The sequence below is a fragment of the Salvelinus alpinus genome, chromosome 25 (assembly GCF_045679555.1).
Source record: "Salvelinus alpinus chromosome 25, SLU_Salpinus.1, whole genome shotgun sequence".
Lineage (NCBI taxonomy): Eukaryota > Metazoa > Chordata > Actinopteri > Salmoniformes > Salmonidae > Salvelinus > Salvelinus alpinus.
In genome coordinates, this window is record NC_092110.1 from 6,078,780 (window position 1) to 6,096,622 (window position 17,843).

At 40.4% G+C, this 17,843-nt stretch overlaps 1 long non-coding RNA gene across 1 annotated transcript; it reads right to left on the reverse strand.

Moving 5' to 3' along the window:
• Nucleotides 1–850: 850 nt before the first annotated feature.
• On the reverse strand, nucleotides 851–15,511 carry LOC139553257 (uncharacterized). The gene is made up of 3 exons (XR_011670624.1): nucleotides 15,298–15,511; nucleotides 10,331–10,474; nucleotides 851–3,864 (listed from the first exon to the last, which is right to left on the reverse strand). It is a non-coding gene; the product is annotated as an uncharacterized lncRNA (long non-coding RNA).
• Between the last annotated feature and the right edge of the window lie 2,332 nt (nucleotides 15,512–17,843).

Below are 17,843 nucleotides of genomic sequence, written 5' to 3' on the forward strand. Positions count from 1 at the left end.
GTCCAGCGAGGAGAAAAAGGTTGCAAATATTTTAAAGACCTGAGCTACTTAATTAATTTATTTTAAGTATGAAATATACTAGTTTATTTAATATATTTGTTTAGGCTTGGCCGATTTAGTAGGCTATTTTTCAGCATGAAGCTATATTTGTCAGCATAAAGCTGAGTGGGACTCATTCGTGGCTTTGGATCAAAATAAATAAGTACCATTTATTTCTGATCATCTTTAATAATGAAATGTTTTGACCAAGTTAATCTGCTCATCGTGTGTGTGTGTGTGTGTGTGTGTGTGTGTGTGTGTGTGCACTACCGTTCAAAAGTTTGGGGTCACTTAGCAATTGTTTTGTACATTAAGATAACATCAAATCAGAAATACAGTGTAGACATTGTTAATATTGTAAATGACTATTGTAGATGGAAACGGCAGATTTGTAATGGAATATCTACATAGGCGTACAGAGGCCCATTACCAGCAACCATCACTCCTGTGTTCCAATGGCACGTTGTGTTAGCTAATCCAAGTTTATCATTTTAAAAGGCTAATTGAGCATTAGAAAACCATTTCGCAATTATGTTAGCACAGCTGAAAACTGTTGTCCTGATTAAAGAAGCAATAAAACTGTCCTTCTTTCGACTAGTTCAGTATCTGGAGCATCAGCATTTGTGGGTTCGATTACAGGCTCAAAATGGCCAGAAACAAAGACCGTTTTTCTGAAACTCGTCAGTCTATTCCTGTTCTGAGAAATGAAGGCTATTCCATGTGGGAAATTGCCAAGAAACTGAAGATCTCATACAACGCTAGTACTATGTACTAGAACAGCACAAACTAGCTCTGACCAGAATAAAAAGAGGAGTGGGAGGCCCCGGTGCACAACCCGAGCAAGAGGACAAGTATATTAGAGTGTCTAGTTTGAGAAACAGACGCCTCACAAGTCCTCAACTGGCAGCTTCATTAAATAGTACCCGCAAAACACCAGTCTTAACTTCAAGGCAGAGTTCCTCTGTCCAATGTCTGTGTTCTTTTGCCCGTCTTAATCTTTTCTTTTTCTTGGCCAGTCTGAGATATGGCCTTTTCTTTGCAACTCCGCCAAGAAGGCCAGCATCCCGGAGTCGCTTCTTCCCTGTTGACGTTGAGACTCTCCGCCACATGGCCTCAAACTGCACCATTTTGTTTTGTAGCCCATGAACTTTCAACATTTGGATAATAAAGTATTTGAAGGCTGACAGTGGTGGATGTACAGTTTATAAGTATATACGTTTTTTCAACCCATAGGATATTTCACTGCACCCTTATGTGTCATGTCTTGAAATATGCAAACGGAGGGATTAAAAGTTAATTTCCTTTGTAATACTTCTGACAGCCAACTTTCTAATCTCCGCCCATAACTTTTGGACTTCAATATATTGCCAGAAAGCATGGATTATCATTCCCTAATATTATAAGCGCGTGGGGGCTGCCACCTTTATGCACCTCTGCTATTGCCCTTTAACTTCCAGCCTACTTAATTCCCCACCAAATGTGATGGCAGTCTTCATTATTTATTTGAATTCCTCATAACACCCCAGGTGGGCTGTAGGAAATGTAATGGTGTTTGTGCATGCCCTTACAACTGAATACCAAACGTTGTGGTTTGGATTGCATTCCAGACAGTCATGGTGAAAACGGACCCCTATCTTGAACTTCTCTCTCTCTGACAGCAGACGATGTCTGTGTGCCTGCCCTGTTAACCACTGCATGACCTGTGAGACAGACATTGTCTCTTCGTCTTCAGGTGTTGCGTCATGAAATTAAAAACACAAAATCAGTCAAACACACAGGACTGAGTTTCTGAATTATCCAATCACGGGTTATAGGCATTGTAGCTTTTAAAGGCAATGTTTCCCGCGTTAGCGGAGTTTCCATTCACGGTAAACACTGCCTGTTAAGCTAGATTTAGCCGGTGTTCAAATAATCTGCCCTTACAATACCCAGGCAAGTGGCAACTATCCCTTGCACAGTATGCATGTAACATCTGACTTAATTTTGTTTAACAAGCCTGGATTTTAATGTGACAGATAGATAGCAATACTCATTTCATATAGTTTCAATCATGTGACAGCATTTCACATTAAAATCACACTATGGAGAGAATTATGTGTGTGGCTTTCACATCAAGGGAATATACACTACCGGTGAAAGGTTTTAGAACACCTATTCATTCATTTTCTACATTGTAGAATAGTAGTAAAGACATCAAAACTATGAAATAAAACATATGGAATAACACATTGTATCATGGCGCCGGAGAAGATGGCTGACGTTTTACGTGCTCCTAACCAAATGTGTTTTTTTGTTTGTTTTTTTGTGTCGTTTGTAACTTATTTTTTTTCTTAATCTGTACAAAATGTTGCTGCTACTGTCTTTTATGACCAAAAATAACTTCTGGACATCAGAACAGTGATTACTCACCACGAACTGGCAGAAACTTTTTTTCCCTTTAACGAGTCTGATGAGCCCGACATGAAGGACATACTGATTTCCCGGGCACAGGCCCAAATGCTCGTCATTTGCGTTTAGAGAAGACGGAGAAAAAGAGGACGGAGGTCGGGCTGCCTTCTGAGAATTCGTAGGTGAGCGAATAAACCTCCCCTGCCTTCCGTTCTACTAGCTAACATGCAATCATTGGAAAATAAAATTGACAACCTACGAGGAAGATTAAACTACCAACGTGACATTAAAAACTGCAATATATTATGCATCACGGAGTCGTGGCTGAATGATGACATTATCAACATACAGCTGGCTGGTTATACGCTGTATCGGCAGGATAGAACAGCGGCGTCTGGTAAAATAAGGGGGGTGGCCTATGTATATTTGTAAACAACAGCTGGTGCACAATATCTAAGGAAGTCTCAAGGTTTTGCTCGCCTGAGGTAGAGTATCTCATGATAAGATGTAGTACACACTATCTACCTAGAGAGTTTTCATCTGTATTTTTGTAGCTGTCTACACACCACCACAGACCGATGCTGGCGCTAAGACCGCACTCAATGAGCTGTATTCCGCCATAAGCAAACAGGAAAACGCTCATCCAGATGCGGTGCTCCTAGTGGCCGGGGACCTTAATGCAAATTTCTATCAGCATGTTAAATGTGCAACCAGAGGGGGAAAAAAACTCTAGACCACCTTTACTCCACACTTAGAGACACGTACAAAGCTCTTCCTCACCCTCCATTTGGCAAATCTGACCATAATTCTATCCTCCTGATTCCTGCTTACATGCACAAAATGAAAGCAGGAAGCACCAGTGACTCGGTCAATATGAAGCAGATGAAGCAGATGCTAAGGTACAGGACTGATTTGCTAGCACAGATTAGAACCGGTTCCGGGATTCTTCCGATGGCATTGAGGAGTACACCACATCAGTCATTGGCTTCATCAATAAGTGCATCGATGACGTCGTCCCCACAGTGACTGTACGTACATACCCCAACCAAAAGCCATAGATTACAGGCAACATCCACACTGAGCTAAAGGCTAGAGTTGTCGCTTTCAAGAAGCGGGACTCTAACACAGAAGCTTATAAGAAATCCCGCTATGACCTCCGACAAACCATCAAACATGCAAAGTGTCAATACAGGACTAAGATCGAATCGTACTACACCAGTTTTTTTGGTTACTACATGATTCCATATGTGTTATTTCATAGTTTTGATGTCTTCACAATTATTCTATGTAGAAAATAGTTGACCGGTAGTGCATACCCTCAGGGTTGATCAGGAAATCCTGGAGGAAGGTCAGGGGTTGCATCTCTTTGACTTGCTTCAGGGTATCACTCTCACTCATCTTTGGGGACAGGTTGGACGTGATGTAGTGCACGTCCACCTTAGAAACATACAAAGAATACAATTTAGTACACCACAATAAGTCATGTAATCACAACATAGGTTCAGAAGTTGGCCATAACATATTGACATCGCCAATTACGAAGAGACTGGGACAGTGTTCCGGGTTCTTCTCCATGACATCAACAAGCTGGTACACCTGTAAGCCTTCACACAGCTGCTTCAACAGAATTTGGCAGAAGAAAAATGAAAAGCCGATAAATAAAAATGTAGCAGGCCAAATTGTTGGGGGAGAGACTGTCTATCATAACCTACACCCCGAATTCAGCTTCAGCACCATTCTCTCAAGTCTTGCACGCACGTGCACCTGCTGCTGAGCAGAGAGAGAGCAACAGAGGAGCCTTGGCCTAGGCTACTGTTGATTCCTAAAATGGAGGCCTTTTTCATTGAAGTAAAACAAAAGTTAGTGGAAAAACAGTATGCCTATAATGAAAAGCCTAAGTTTTAATATTTGTCACGTCCTGACCATAGAGAGCCCTTGGTGTTGTAGGTCAGGGTGTGACTAAGGGGTGTTCTAGTTGATATATTTATATGTTTGGGTTTGAGTATGGTTCCCAATTAGAGGCAGCTGATTATCGTTGTCTCTAATTGGGGATCATACTTAAGGTGTCCCTGTTCCCACCTGCGTTTGTGGGATATTGTTTTGTGTATGTGCATGTAGCACCACGACTTTCACGTTTTGTTGTTGGTTTATTGTTTTGTAGAAGTTTCACTTAAATAAAGTATGTGGAACTCAAATCCCGCTGCGCCTTGGTCTGCTCTGTGCGACGATCGTGACAATATTGTAGTGGAATAAGATGAGAAGAATGCAGGGTACTGTGCAACTCCCTATTCATGTAGGATACAATTTTGGAACGTATTTTTTCCCCCTCATCATTATTATTATATATCATTTTTATTATTGTAAGCCTGTTTATTAATCCAAACCTTCTTTAAATATGCAAAACCTGTTTAGTTTAAACCTGTTAGATGTAAGGTCCCCTGTTTAGGGGACCTGCGTGGTTCTGGTAGTGGTTTCGATTGACATTTTCGCTTATAAATCGAGCTGTGGACGCCGTAGATCGAAATTCATTGAGCGAAAGTTCCCACGGACACAGTAGTATTTTTTTCTGAGCCTGTATGACATACAGTGGGATGTGAAATCTGAAACCACTTGAAGCTGGGATGTCCCTCCTACCATTTAATTCGCTCTTCCAACTGTCCATCAACTCCTGGCTGAACCCTACATCATAGTTACTGACAAAGCACATGCTGCAATTATTACTTCATAGAGCAGCAGGAGAGAATGGTTTCATCACTGTAGCACATTCAGAGATTAATGGCTATAAATCAATATAAAATATTTAATACATTTTAAATAAACACTTTCGGTTTCTCATAGACGGACAAAATTAATATGAGAAAAAGGGCAAGTTCCTAATGAGTTCAGCAAACCAAGCTAAAGCTCTGTGAGACTTTCACAGCAGTGGGGGCAGATGTTTTGATCAAGAGAGACCATTAGAAAATATGCACATTTTCTCTAACCCTATACATATAAATATGAATTTTACAGTTGTAAAGAAGGTGAAATCTTATAATTAGTAATTTTATAATTCATTATGTTATATTTAGAAAACATATATGTCATTTAGCACATTATTCATACAGTTTTGTTGAATAGGAAATTCATCATATAAAATACTTCATATTTTTATCAGTAAGGTGAGATTTTTACTTTTCTTTTAGTATGCAGCATTTCTAGTTATTGGTTATGGCCCTCTCATGATAAATAATTACTTTTGGGGATTACGTAGCTTACATTTTCGATTACATTTAGTTACATTTAACTGACTAAATTAAATTTGGTCTGTCTTTTTAATTGTGTGCTCCGTATTTAGTTCAGATAGATTATAAGTAGGTCTGTTGTAAAATAAATAACATTAGCCTATTTCTGTCATTTGTTGGGTATGGTAGGCACTTATTTTAGTTAGTAATTACTGTAATATGGCCTATTCAAAACTTTTGTGAAGATTTAAACCAGTTCGCAAGTGTTTTGTTTCATTCTGTTGAGCCATTTTCTTTGGCCAATTTTTATACAGATTGTTGCTGAAATATAATAGCCTGCTCAAATTTTCCCTATAAACAATGGCTTGATTTACTTTTGATACTACCCTAATAAAGTTGAGAAACTTTTGTGAAGGTTCGGTGTGGCTATTGTTAAGCTTTAATTACTGCAAGCCTATGATATGAAGGCAATGTGCACCAGCACTCCAACTGATTCCAGTTGAACTTAGAAGAATGTTTCAGGCCTACCAGAGTTTCTCCTGTAATCTGACATGCTTATCTTTATACAAAATATTCTGATTGAAAATGTACGAATTAGCCTCCTTCTGTACATCTATATCTGTATAGCAGACGGAGTAGCCATCTGACATAAAGAAATGTATGTCGGTGCCATAGCATGCCGCAGGCATATATTTATCTCTCTCTATGTAGCTAGGCATAATCTTCTCTTCCTTTATATAGCCTGTATATTTTTTTTAAATATTAATATCATACAGTGGACACCTCAGTCTATAGGCCTATGCATGCAATTCCCAGATGTGTTTAGTGACAAATTGCTGACAGCCGAACCATAAAATGGACAATTATTGTTTTAGGAGTAGCCCCATTTTTAAAAAATAACTGGCTATATAGTTTTGCATATGCTACACATTGAAACACGAGGAGTAGTGTTTAAGGACATGTAAATGTGTCTCATTAGGCCAATATCCCTTGTTTAAAGTCGGATCTGAATGCATATGGATGTCTGGGTAAATTTCTCAAATGTCTGGTAAATTAAGATCTTCCCGGTCACTTTGTCCGGCGCCAAAGTTTCCTAAAGGAAACACTGAGATGTGAATATTGTTTTTCTGCAGATTTTAGAATATTTGCATGGAAAAATGTAATAGAAAAAAATCAAGTCTGATGCTACCACAGCCTGATGAGCCACACATGAAACCCCTATGGTTGATGTCCACGCCCAAGAGGATATTTAATGAGCATTATTTAAAAAGAAATCCCATTAAAATCTGTCAGTTTAAAGTAGAGATATCTGTTTTTTTCCCACAACTTCTGTCTGTAGCGTCCGAACCATTTGGGCTACACACTGTGCACACTGACCCATCTGTGCAAAGGTGAGACTCTCCCGGACATGTACATCTTCGTTGTTTTGCTCTAGGACGTTCCCTCTTAAATCTACTTTTATAATAAACTAACGTCTTTACAGCGTTACATATTAGTTACTCGAGCACAACATGTGCTTCAAATGTAGCTAGAATTCATACAGGCTGTATTTAAATCAATTTAAAAAGTATTATTTTCTGTGCTCCTAAATTTCATATGGTGCTCCTAACTTTTTAATTTGTATCTTTTTTATTTATTTGGAGCCTTGAATGGCAGATGCCTTTTGTCTAGCTTGTGAGGGCCTAGCCAATGGCTGAATTAGCTAGCTTGATTTTAATACCCATAAACTACCAAAGAAAAATCCTGATTGTCTCTATTCTCTCAGTGTTAACCCTTCCCTTTCCATCACAAACTGAAGAGATGAAATCAGAATTAGAAAAGATGAAGGAGAAATGAAAACGAAGTTTAAATAAAAAATGATGAATAATTTTATAAATCTTAATGTCTTCTCTGAAGATGTAGAAGGCCTTTACCCACTGAGAAGCTCCATAGACACTTTCAGTACAGAGAGCAATAGTAATGCCGTATTTTTGTAGATACCAACTCCGCCATGGCTCATTGATCAAAGCCTATGGGGAAATTAATGGGTGTTTTGGAGGGTTTTTGGATAAACGCTGAAAATAAAGTCTGTGGTAAACACAAGGTCTGAGGTTAACACAGGCTTTGGAGAGCTTATAACTTTTGCTCTATGAGATAATCTTCATCTACTAATATCACTTTTTGTGAATTTTGAAGCATTTATGTAATCAAAACAACCACATTTAGCGCATAAAGGATTCAGAATTCATAAAGGTCATGTTAAACGACTTATATTACCTCATAGAACAAAACTTATAAGATCTCCTAAGCCTGTGTTAACCTCAGACCTTATTTTCGGCATTTATCCCAAAACCCAATTTTTTCCACATTAATTTCCCTTATAGGAATGGCTGAATGAACCAGAGGTAATGAAAGAGCAATTTGTCAGCAAGAATGTTGCTAGAACTGTCTGGGCGTGGTCTGAGGGGGAGGGGAAAACTGAAAACTAGCTGTTATTGGCAGAGAGGATTGCAACTCTTTAACTTATTGGACATGTGCTAGGAGATGTTGTACCCACTGTGGCTATTAAAACCTTCCCTAACCAGAAACCGTGGATTGATGGCAGCATTCGCGCAAAATTGAAAGAATGTACCATCGCATTTCATCATGGCAAAGCGACAGGAAAAATGGCCGAATACAAACAGTGTAGTTATTCCCTCCATAAGGCAATCAAACAAGCAAAGCTTCAGTATAGATACAAAGTGGAGACGCAATTCAACGGATCAAACATGAGACGTATGTGGTAGGGTGTACAGACAATCACGGATTACAAAAAGAAAATCAGACGACATCGACGTCTTGCTCCCAGACAAACTAAACAACTTCTTTGCGCGCTTTGAGGACAATGCAGTGTCACTGACACGGCCCGCTACCAAAGACTGTGGGCTCTCATTCTCTGTGGCCGACGTGAGTAAAACATTTAAACGTGTTAACCTTCGCAAGGCTGCCGGCCCAGCCGCGTCCTCAGAGCATGCGCAGACCAGCTGGCTGGTGCGTTTACGGACATAATCAATCAATCCCTATCCCGGTCTGCTGTCCTCACATGCTTCAAGTTGGCCACCATTGTTCCTGTTCCCAAGAAAGCTAAGGTAACAGAACTAAATGACTATCGCCCCATAGCACTCACTTCTGTCATCCTGAAGGGCTTTGAGAGACTAGTCAAGGATCATATCACCTCCACCCTATCTGTCACCCTACACCCCCTCCAATTTGATTACCGCCCCAATAGTTCCAAAGACGATGTAATCGCCATCACACTGCACACTGCCCTATCCCATCTGGACAAGAGGAATAACTATGCAAGAATGCTGTTCATTGACTACAGCTCAGCATTCAACACCATAGTACCCTCCAAACTCATCATTAAGCTTGAGACCCTGGGTCTCGACCCCGCCCTGTGCAACTGGGTCCTGGACTTCCTGATGTGCCGCCTCCAGGTGGTAAAGGTAGGAAACAACATCTCCACTCCGCTGATCCTCAACACTGGGGCCCCACAAGGGTGTGTTCTCAGCCCTCTCCTGTACTCCCTGTTCACCCACGACTACGTGGACATGCACGCCTCCAACTCAATCATCAAGTTTGCGGACGACACTACAGTGGTAGGCTTGATTACCAACAACGACGAGACAACCTACAGGGAGGTGAGGGCCCTCAAGGGTGGTGTCAGGAAAATAACCTCTCACTCAATGTCAGCAAAACAAAAGAGATGACTGTGGACTTCAGGAAACAACAAAGGGAGCATCCCCCTATCCATATTGACAGGACAGCAGCGGAGAAGGTGGTAAGTTTTAAGTTCCTCGGTGTACATATCACCGACAAACTGAAATGGTCCACGCACACAGACAGTGTGGTGAAGAAGGCGCAACAGCACCTCTTCAACCTTAGGAGGCTGAAAAAATGTGGCTTGTCACCGAAAACCCTCACTAACTTCTACAGGTGCACAATTGAGAGAATCCGGTCGGGCTGAATCACCGCCTGGTACGGCAACTGCACTGCCCACAACCGCAGGGCTCTCCAGAGGGTGATGCGGTCTGTACAACGCATCACAGAGAGAAAACTATCTGCCCTCCAGGACACCTACAACACCCAATGTCACAGGAAGGTGCAAAAGATAATGAAGGACAATAACCACCCGAGCCACTACCTGTTCACTCCGTTTCCATCCAGAAGGCAAGATCAAACAGCCACCACTAGCACAGAGACGCGGCTGCCTACCTACAGACTTGATATCATTGGCCACTTTAATAAATGTAATACTGGTCACTTTAGTAATGCCACTTTAAGAATGTTTACATATCTCGCATTACTCATCTCATATGCATATACTGTATACTGTATCCTTCACTATCTATTCTTTAATATCTATTGCATCTTAGCTGCGCTGTCACTGCTCATCCATGTATTTTATACTTATATTCTCATCCCATTCCTTTACTAGATTGTGTGTTAGGTTTTGTTGTGGAACGTGTTAGATATTACCTGTTAGATACTGCTGCACTGTCGGATCTAGAAGCATAAGCATTTCACTACACTCGCAATAACATCTTCTAACCATGTGTATGTTACCAGTAAGATTTGATTTGATTTGATTTGAGGGAGCGATGGCGAGAAAGAAGCAGGGAGTGAACGAGGGAGAACAAGTGAGGAAGAGAGGGAAGGTTTACAGAGGATGTTTCAGGAAGTAGTGAAGGCCGTATTCCCTCTTCATCCACTGTTCTGTAATTAAGGTGTCACTGTGACATTTCAATAAATATGTGATGAGGTCAGACTCTTCTGTGTCTGCTGGAAACACCATCCTCCTCCGTGCCCTGCAGACAGAGAGAGAGAGGATGAGAGAGGGAGGTGGGGAGTGAGGGAGGGAGGTAGAAAGAGACATAATGGAGAGATAAAGAGAAAGAGACAGGTAGAGGGAAAGGAAATATAGGTGGTATTCAGATATAGAGAAAGGTATAGATTACCTGGAAGGAGAGAGGAACTGAAAGAAAATCATAATGAGTAGTTTAAAAGTTTTGTTTATGAAGAAACAAAGACAAAAGACTGTGAAAGAGACAACTCAGGCCAACAGGCGATAAGACTTAATGAAAAGATTGTAAATAGAGAAACAAGGACACTTCCTTTATTCCACATTAACTAAGAGAACAAGCCTGCCTATCCACCTTTTTCAGCATTCCTTTTGAATTTGCCTTGCCTACCTTTACGGGCAAAAACACATGCATTTCACATGTGAACACGTGTGATCTCGTATCATCTCGTGATCACATGTGATTTAATGTGAAGTTAATGTAATAGCATGTGACAACATGTGAAGCATCATGTGACAATATGTGATTACATGTGAGAGCATGATCTCATGTGAAATTAATGTGAAATAAATGTGACAACATGGGGATGCAAAATTGTGAAAACCCAGGTGTCAAATGTCATTTAGAATATTTTACTTTGAAAGGCATAATTTACATGAATTCAATTTAAACAGTCATGGTCCCCTGCAGGTTTTGTCTAGTTCCCGGTTTGTTCCAGGGACGTCCCCAAGGACATTTTTAGGACGTTCTCAGAACATTGTGCCATGGTCCCCTGGAGGTTTTTGTCTAGTCAGGGTGAAAATATGGTAAATCTATAACTAGTTACTGTATTTTTACAGCTAAATTCCGGTGTTAATGGACAATATGATGCTGTATGCTTATTACGTGGGACTCAACCTCACTTGGGATTTGAAATCACATGCTAGCTACCTGAAGTTCCTGCTGCAACACCAGGTCTGTGGACATAATGCAGATTGGCAAGAAAACATTTCTGCTCTTCGCCTAAAGTTGCAGTAAAAATAAAGTATATATATTCAACAACTTAAAGGTGTTATTTCTATAAAATGCTGTATTCTGATTTCAAATAGTGTACAATCTCATACTGTGATCACAATTGGGACTCAGCCTTAAATGGGATTTGAATTCATAAACTCTTGGTCACAAGCAACCTGAAATGGTGTGGTCCATATATATGTACAGTATATTTGTGCCAACCGTCAGTGGAAGACTTGTAGCAGTTTAAGTGTTTGAAGTAGAGCACCTCCTTTAACACTGTCTGTTCTGCAAACTCTGTAAGAGGATGTGTCAGTAAAGAGCTGTGTTGTGAAGAGGTTATTGTGCAATTTCTTGTAAATGAATGGTGACTTGTTGCCAGAAGTTACTGTGAATTAGTCATTTCTTAACAAGAAACTACTTGTCATTAGTGATGGGGAAATGAGGCTTCCTGAAGCATTGAGGCTTTCCAGACAATTGTGTCGGGAATAGTCATTATTCGGAGCTTCATCATCCGTTCACAATGCACATTAATGACATCTGCTGGTCAGCAATAAAAAGCAATGTATGATTATCTAATTTATGTTTTTTTCCCCCTCTATTGACCTTATTAAAACTCTGTAGAGTAGTGGTAAATTGTTGGCTAGCCAGGTTCACATCTTGATATTGCTTCCCTTTTTTGCATTCAAGTTTACTATTTTTCTAAAACATAATCTATGGCATTATTTAGGATGATAAAAACTGAAACTTATACTGTACTAAATTAAACAAATTATTTGTAGAACAATGCAGAAAGTGTTGTTTCACATAACACTATTTTCAAAATAGTGCACCTTCAACAGGATTCGACCTCACCCTCACGTCCCTGAATGTGCCAAAATCGGCAACTCTACCTGCTAAGCTACCAGTCTGGTGTAATTACAAGTACAGAACCTAACTAGATGTAGAAGTACAGCATCCGGTAAAGGTCGGCGTTTGAAAGCAGCTTAATCGAAGTAAGCACCGGAACCGCGGCAAAATCAGTGGCATCTCGTATTTTGCAACACATGGTTTGAAAAGCACGTGATCAAACGAAGCTTCGGACGTCATTGCTAACTTACTTCTCATAGAGTGATACGCGCATTGGCACACTGCTTGGAAGTTAGCTGCTTAGCGTCTTCGACACATGCCTCAGAGTTCCAGTATCAAATGTAACATCACTACTTGTCAGTAAGTTATTATAAAAGTCACAATAACTTACTAGAAAATGTTTCCAGTTACCTACAGGACACTAGCTGCCACTAGCAATCTTCCCAGTACCCTATTGTACCTTCACTGACGTCACTTGCTGATTGGCAGCATACTGTAACAGTGGCAGCCTATCAGAAGATTGCAGGTGTGACTTATTCGGGGCGTGGCCTCAGCCAGCTCTTTTTGGTCTCCCATGAGAAAGAATGTCATACCAGTTAATTTGGTCTGTTCATACACATCAAGATCATGTACCTGTCAGTTCTGAAGCCTTGTTAAAGGTTGAAAAAAATAGATGTGAATCACCATATTTAATTTACACATAGTTACCATGTAACTGTAGTGATAGTTGACAGTAAATTATTGAAAATTAAACATTGACTTCCTGCTTAACAGGTGCCATTAAACTACTGGAAAACACAAAGTAAGATCTTTTAACAGTACAGCTCTTACCTGTCAAAAGAGGTGCTAAAATGTAATTAACATAATCATAAAACCACTTCAACTGGTACAACATTTCCACAGACGGTTGGCACGACATACAGTTGAAGTCGGAAGTTTACATACACTTAGGTTGGAGTCTTAGGTTGGAGTCTTGTTAACAAAAATATATATATATAGTTTTGGCAAGTCGGTTAGGACATCTACTTTGTGCATGACACAAGAAATGTTTCTAACATTTGTTTACAGACAGATTATTTCACTTATAATTCACTGTATCACAATTCCAGTGGGTCAGAAGTTTACATACACGAAGTTGACTGTGCCATAAAACAGCTTAAAAAATTCCAGAAAATTATGTCATGACTTTAGAAGCTTCTGATAGACTAATTGACATAATTTGAGTCAATTGGAGGTGTACCTGTGGATGTATTTCAAGACCTACCTTCAAACTCAGTGCCTCTTTGCTTGACATCATGGGAAAATCTAAAGAAATCAGCCAAGATATCAGAAAAGAATTGTAGACCACAAGTCTGGTTCATCCTTGGGAGCAATTTCCAAATGCCTGAAGGTACCACGTTCATCTGTACAAACAATAGTGCGCAAGTATAAACACCATGGGACCATGCAGCCGTCATACTGCACAGGAAGGAGACACGTTCTGTCTCCTAGAGATGAACGTACTTTGGTGAGAAAAGTGCAAATCAATCCCAGAACAACAGCAAAGGACCTTGTGAATATGCTGGAGGAAACAGGTACAAAAGTATCTATATCCACAGTAAAACGAGTCCTATATCAACATAACCTGAAAGGCTGCTCAGCAAGGTTCCACTTGCTCCAAAACCGCCATAAAAAAAAGGCAGACTATGGTTTGCAACTGCACATGGGGACAAAGATTGTACTTTTTGGAGAAATATCCTCTGGTCTGATGAAACAAAAATAGAACTGTTTGGCCATAATGACCATTGTTATGTTTGGAGGAAAAAGGGGGTGGCTTGCAAGCCGAAGAACACCATCCCAACCGTGAAGCACGGGGGTGGCAGCATCATGTTGTGGGGGTGCTTTGCTGCAGGAGGGACTGGTGCACTTCACAAAATAGATGGCATCATGAGGAGGAAAGTTATGTGGATATATGGAAGCAACATCTCAAGACATCAGTCAGGAAGTTAAAGCTTGGTCGCAAATAGGTCTTCCAAATGTACAATGACCCCAAGCATACTTCCAAAGTTGTGGCAAAATGGCTTAAGGACATCAAAGTCAAGGTATTGAAGTGGCCATCACAAAGCCCTGACCTCAATCCCATAGAGAATTTGTGGGTAGAACTGAAAAAGCGTGTGCGAGCAAGGAGGCCTACAAACCTGACTCAGTTACACCAGCTCTGTCAGGAGGAATGGGCCAATATTCACCCAATTTATTGTGGGGAGCTTGTGGAAGGCTACCCGAAACGTTTGACCCAAGTTAAACAATTTAAAGGCAATGCTACCAAATACTAATTGAGTGTATGTAAACTTCTGATCCACTGGGAATGTGATGAAATAAATCATTCTCTACTATTATTCTGACATTTCACATTATTAAAATAATGTGGTGATGCTAACTGACCTAAGACAGGGAATTTGTACTGGGATTAAATGTCAGGAATTGTGAAAAACTGAGTTTAAATGTATTTGGCTAAGGTGTATGTAAACTACCGACTTCAACTGTATTTTAGACCATGCCCCCAAATATGCAAATAATCACCCGCCAGCACATTTCCGCATTGTACCTAACGGCCCTGTTACACTACAGACATCGGTGTGTTGGGAATGCTTCCTTCCTTTCAAATCAATGTGTTGCACTCGCATTGCGTCATGTCCAATGGTAGCATCCAAGCTCAAGAATCGCTGAGGTAAACATTTGTACAGCTGACGCACGCGTTCATTCTCCAGTATCTTGTGAATTGAAATAATGAGAAATAAAGTTGATTTTGGTTGCATATGGCCTCCAGTAGACACCACTGGCTATTTTACGAAGATTTATGAAGTCAAGAACTTACTAGCAGAAACTGTAGCTAGCTAGATACATTGACTATGTTCACAATGTAAACGAAAGTAACATGTGTAATTAGAGGATTAGTACAACCACTAGCAACAATAAATAAAAAACTGGACCAAAGTTATTGAACTTACGCATAATCGATTAATATTGTACAGTGCAGTAGGGAAAAATAGAATAACGATTCTCTTCCACTCTGCTCTTCTGCTCTCAAAACAATGTGTCTGTATAGCAGGTAGAACGTCACACTGACACGACTCTGCTGGAAAAGCAACGCAACACTTATAGTGGAGCTACCCGAGCTGAAATGTTATGCTGCGTTCGTAACAAAGTGGGAACTTATCATATGCGACTTGGAAAAATCCACTTGAACTGCCCATCAACTGGAAATTACTAGTGGGAAACGCGTCTATCATCTCTCAGCTCCAACTTCTCCCACATGCTGACCTCTGACGTAAGGAAATGACCTCGCAGCTAAATGTAACAATATAAAAAAGCTGTCTATTTTTTACATCTATGATTTGTTTAGAAGCATGATAGCTGTACTTTTAATTGGCGTTTCCTAATGATTTCAAAGCACGTGAATTTACTGGTATTTACGATTTTACAACTGGTAAAAAAAAAAACTCCCACATGGTAATGAACGCAGCTTTATATTTAATATAGTGATTAGAAAAATGTACCATTATACTAGATTATCTGCACATGTACCTTAAAAGTCCCTATGTGTACACTTCCATAATGCACTCCAGACCAAAAGGTTGCATGTACAAATCCCAAGAGCGTTTATCCACTGAGCTGTCAAATCCACAAGCGTCTCCCGGCATTATACCTGAAGCAGAAATTGCCAATGGCTGCATGGAGCTACCTTGAGAGAAACCCCATACAGCCTTGTTTACAAGTTGGAACACTGAAATGTGATATGTAATCTACACCTCGATAAGACTGATAGAAATCCTTATTATTTATTTAATGATTTTCAATTTGAGTGTCATTATTTCTATATAGCAAAATTGTTCTCGTTCTGGACTTCTAACACTAGTAGGGCACGTGTGGCTACGTGATAACCACAAGAGCAGCTGTTCACCGATTTGACAGCTCTAACTCAGTTACCCCTCCGACACTGCCAAAACACCAGCTATGCAGGTGTGGGCTATCTCGTGTTTAAGCTTGATCTGATTGAATCTCTGCCTTAATGTCAAATGTCCCTGAACACTGCTGCTTTGTCAGAAAGTCACACAATTATTGACTTGATTCCGGGCAACTTTAAGCAAAGTGCAGAAATGTATTCTTGCCAATAAATCTGTGGCCGATCTCCAGCACGGCGGCAGATCTAGTGGCAAAGCAGGAAATTCAGGTTGTTGTCTTCTGAGAGGTCGTGAGTTCAAATCCCAGGTGAAATTGCGTCCCAAGTGTGCTAACTAATGTTGAGATCAATTCCATTTAAGTACCAGTAAATTCCGATAGCAAACCAAATTCCAATTTCTAGATTTCCGGTATTGAAAATAATTGAAATATAATTGTAATTTCTGTGTACTTCCTGAATAAAGGTCATTGTTGTATATTTACTGACAAAATACAGTTAAGCTGTTGAAATACATTAAAAGTTGTTTCCACTATTTTCACCGCAACGCAGTAGCCAGTAACGTACTGGTCAATCCCCATTTTAAATGTAGGAGACTATTTATATTTTAGAAAATGTTTACTTTTACTTCACTACATTCCTAAAGAAAATAATGTACTTTTTACTCATATATTTTCTTCGTAACATTTTGTTTGCTTAGCAGGACAGGAAAATAGTCAAATTCCCGCACTTGTCAAGAAAACATCCTTTGTCATCCCTACTGCCTCTGATCTGTCGGACTCACTAAACACACATGCATTGTTTGTAAATGATGTCTCAAATCAAATCAGATTTAATTTGTCATATGCGCCGAATACAACAGGTGTAGACCTTACAGTGAAAGGCTTACTCACAAGCCCTTAACCAACAGTGCAGTTTATACCAAAAATACCAAAAAAATATAAGAGATAAGAATAACAAATAATTAAAGAGCAGCAGTAAATAACAATAGCGGGGCTATATACAGGGGGTACCGGTACAGAGTCAATGTGCGGGGGCATCGGTGTCGAGGTAATTGATGTAATATGTACATGTAGGTAGAGTTATTAAATTGACTATGCACAGATAATACCAGAGAGTAGCAGCAACGTAGAAGGGGGGGGGGGGGGGGGGGGCAATGCAAATAGTCTGTGTAGCCAGCCATTTGATTAGATGTTCAGGAGTCTTATGGCTTGGGGCAGAAGCTGTTTAGGAGCCTCTTGGACCTAGACTTGGCACTCCGGTACCGTTTGCCGTGCGGTAGCAGAGATAACAGTCTATGACTAGGGTGGCTTGTGTCTTTGACAATTTTTAGGGCCTTCCTCTGACACCGCCTGGTATAAAGGTCCTGGATGGCAGGAAGCTTAGCCCCGGTGATGTATTGGGCCGTATGCCCTACCCTCTGTAGTGCCTTGCAGTCGGAGGCCGAGCAGTTGCCATACCAGGCAGTGATGCAACCCGTCAGGATGCACTTGATGGTGCAGATGTATCTGAGGACCCATGCCAAATCTTTTCAGTCTCCTGATGGGGAATAGGTTTTGTCATGCCCTCTTCACGACTGTCTTGGTGTGCTTGCAC